The sequence below is a fragment of the Pipra filicauda genome, unplaced genomic scaffold (assembly GCF_003945595.2).
Source record: "Pipra filicauda isolate LSUMZ 115617 unplaced genomic scaffold, ASM394559v2 scaffold1761_size2989_pilon, whole genome shotgun sequence".
Classification (NCBI taxonomy): domain Eukaryota; kingdom Metazoa; phylum Chordata; class Aves; order Passeriformes; family Pipridae; genus Pipra; species Pipra filicauda.
In genome coordinates this window covers 1-2,989 of record NW_024104275.1, presented here as the reverse complement: position 1 = coordinate 2,989, position 2,989 = coordinate 1, and the positions used below count along the sequence as shown (strand labels likewise).

At 44.8% G+C, this 2,989-nt stretch overlaps 1 long non-coding RNA gene across 1 annotated transcript; it reads right to left on the bottom strand.

Annotated features, from left to right (window-relative positions):
* Positions 1-29: 29 nt before the first annotated feature.
* On the bottom strand, positions 30-2,649 carry LOC120322962. The gene is made up of 3 exons (XR_005562957.1): positions 2,549-2,649; positions 2,246-2,382; positions 30-286 (listed from the first exon to the last, which is right to left on the bottom strand). It is a non-coding gene; the product is annotated as an uncharacterized LOC120322962 (long non-coding RNA).
* Between the last annotated feature and the right edge of the window lie 340 nt (positions 2,650-2,989).

Genomic DNA, 2,989 nt, shown 5'->3' with positions numbered 1-2,989 from the left:
CCTTTTTAAACGTTGAACTTAAAGAGCAAACCTGAATTTACATTTTATAATCGAATTTTATTAATTTAATTTATTACAATCGATATTCATATTTACTATTTATGGTGTTATTAGTGAATAAAATTAATTATTATTTATTAAAATTAATTTTATTCAATGGCCCTGAGCTGAGAGAGCACAACTCACCCTTTTGGTTCCCACCCACCAACGTCTTATTCCGGATCCCTTTGCAAACATCCAGGATTGTTGCTCCAACATAAGCAATCTCGGGACCAAATCGGAAACTCTGCGTGGAAAAATCCAGGAAAAGGCAGGAAAAGACGAGGAATTTGTTAGAACCCATAAAAGTATTGCTATGTCTGGAATTATACAATTCCCACCCACCTTCTGGACATCTTTTCACTTGGAAAAAGCACCAAAATCTCCTCAAACTATTCCCAGAAATCCTGGTCATTCCTAAACCCAAATGACACCATTCCCATCAAACCATTCCTTGAAATCCTGGTCAATTCTTAAATCCAAATTATACAATTCCCACCAAGCTATTCCTAAAAAAATCTGGTCATTCCTAAACCTAACTGATACAATTCCCACCAACCTTCTGGACATCTTTTCTCCTGGAAAAACACACAAATCCTCCCAAACTATTCCTAGAAATCCTGGTCATTCCTAAACCCAACTGATAAAATTCCCACCAACCTTCTGGAAAAGTCTTCTACTGGAAAAACACCCAAAACCCTGCAAACTATTCCTAGAAATCCTGGTCATTCCTAAACCCAAATTATACAATTCCCATCAAACCATTCCTTGAAATCCTGGTCAATTCTTAATCCCAAATGATACAATTCCCATCAAACCATTCCTTGAATTCCTGGTCATTCCTAAACCCAACTGATACAATTCCCACCAACCTTCTGGACAACTTTTCCCTTGGAAAAACACCCAAATACCTCCCGACTATTCCTAGAAATCCTGGTCATTCCTAAACCTACATAGTTTGGGGGGATTTGGGTGTTTTTCCAGGAGAAAAGTTGTCCAGGAGGTTGGTGGGAATTGTGTCAGTTAGGAATGACCAGATTTTCTAGGAATAGCTTGGTGGGAATTGTTTGGGAATGACCAGGATTTCTAGGAATACTTCTGAGTCATTTTGGTGCTTTCTCCAAGAGAAAAGTTGTCCAAGAGGTCGGTGGGAATTGGGTTCCAGAACAACCAGGATTTCTAGGAATAATTTGATGGGAATTATATAATTTGGGTTCCAGAACAACCAGGGTTTCAGGGAATAGCTTGGTGGGAATGGTTTGGGAATGACCAGGATTTCTAGGAGCAGTTTGGTGGGAATGGTTTGGGAACGACCAGGATTTCTAGGAACAGTTTGGTGGGAACTGTATGGGAACAACCAGGATTTCTGGGAACAGTTTGGCAGGAACTGTTTGGGAATGACCAGGATTTCCAGGAACAGTTTGGTGGGAGTGGTTTAGGAACCAACCAGGACTTCCAGGAAGAGTTTGGTGGGAACTGTTTGAGAACAACCAGGATTTCTAGGAACAGTTTGATGGGAATGGTTTGGGAACGACCAGGATTTCCAGGAACAGTTTGGCAGGAACTGTTTGGGAACGACCAGGATTTCTAGGAACAGTTTGATGGGAATTCTTTGGGAACAACCAGGATTTCTAGGAGCAGTTTGGCAGGAACTGTTTGGGAACAATCAGGATTTCTAGGAACAGTTTGGTGGGAATGGTTTGGGAACGACCAGGATTTCCAGGAAGTTTGGCAGGAACTGTTTGGGAACAACCAGGATTTCCAGGAACAGTTTGGCAGGAGTGGTTTGGGAATGACCACGATTTCTAGGAGCAGTTTGGCGGGAACTGTTTGGGAACGACCAGGAATTCCAGGAACAGTTTGGCAGGAGTGGTTTGGGAAGGACCAGGATTTCAAGGAACAGTTTGGTGGGAACTGCTTGGGAACGACCAGGATTTCTCGGAACAGTTTGGCGGGAACTGTTTGGGAACGACCAGGATTTCCACGAACAGTTTGGTGGGAACTGCTTGGGAACGACCAGGATTTCCAGGAACAGTTTGGCGGGAACTGCTTGGGAACGACCAGGATTTCCAGGAACAGTTTGTCGGTACCACTTGGCACCGCGGAGCGTTTGCCGTTGGACGCCGCCCGCGGGAGGCCGCGGGGCCTGGATTTCCCCTGGATTTCCCCTGGATTTGGGATGCCCCCCTGTTAGCCCAGCCCCTACCTGGGTCAGGTAGTAGACGTGGGTGTGGGGCACGGCCTGCAGGGTGTTGACGGCGCCGCGGAAGGTGTAGATCTGCTGGTGAGGGTCTCCCACCAGGATGATCCCGCACGGCTGGGACAGCACCACGTCCACGATGGCTGCGGGAAAACACCGGGAATGCTCACGGAGCAGCCACGGAGCAGCCCCGTCACCGAGCCAGCCCAAGCAAGCCAGGGCTTGGTCCTAACCTCACAGCCGGGTTTAAGTTGAACCGTGCTGCTCCTTGGGAATGCTTCCCTGTGGGAATGCCGGAGCTCCGCTCACCTGGAGTGCAATCCTGGGCCTCATCCACGAAAACGGCGTCGTATCCCGACAGCTTGGGCTTGCTGAGCTGCCAGAGCTTCAGGTATCCTGAGGGGAAAACACAGGGATGGCAGGGAAAAGGGAATTTTCCTCGGCGGAAACCCCCGCGGATCCTCGAAATAAAGCACTTTTTTCCTTGGGTTTTTTTCATGTTTCTGGCCCTTAAAATAAATCCTTTTCCCCCTTTTTTTTAAATTTTATTTATTTATTTATTTATTTTTCATGTTTCTGGTCCTTAAAATAATCTCTGTTTCCTTTGTTTTTTTTTTTTTTTCCTGTGGGTTTTTTTTTTTTATTTTTTCTTTTTTTTCATGTTTCTGGCCCTTAAAATAAATCCTTTTCCCCCTTTTTTTTAAATTTTATTTATTTATTTATTTATTTTTCATGTTTCTGGTCCTTAAA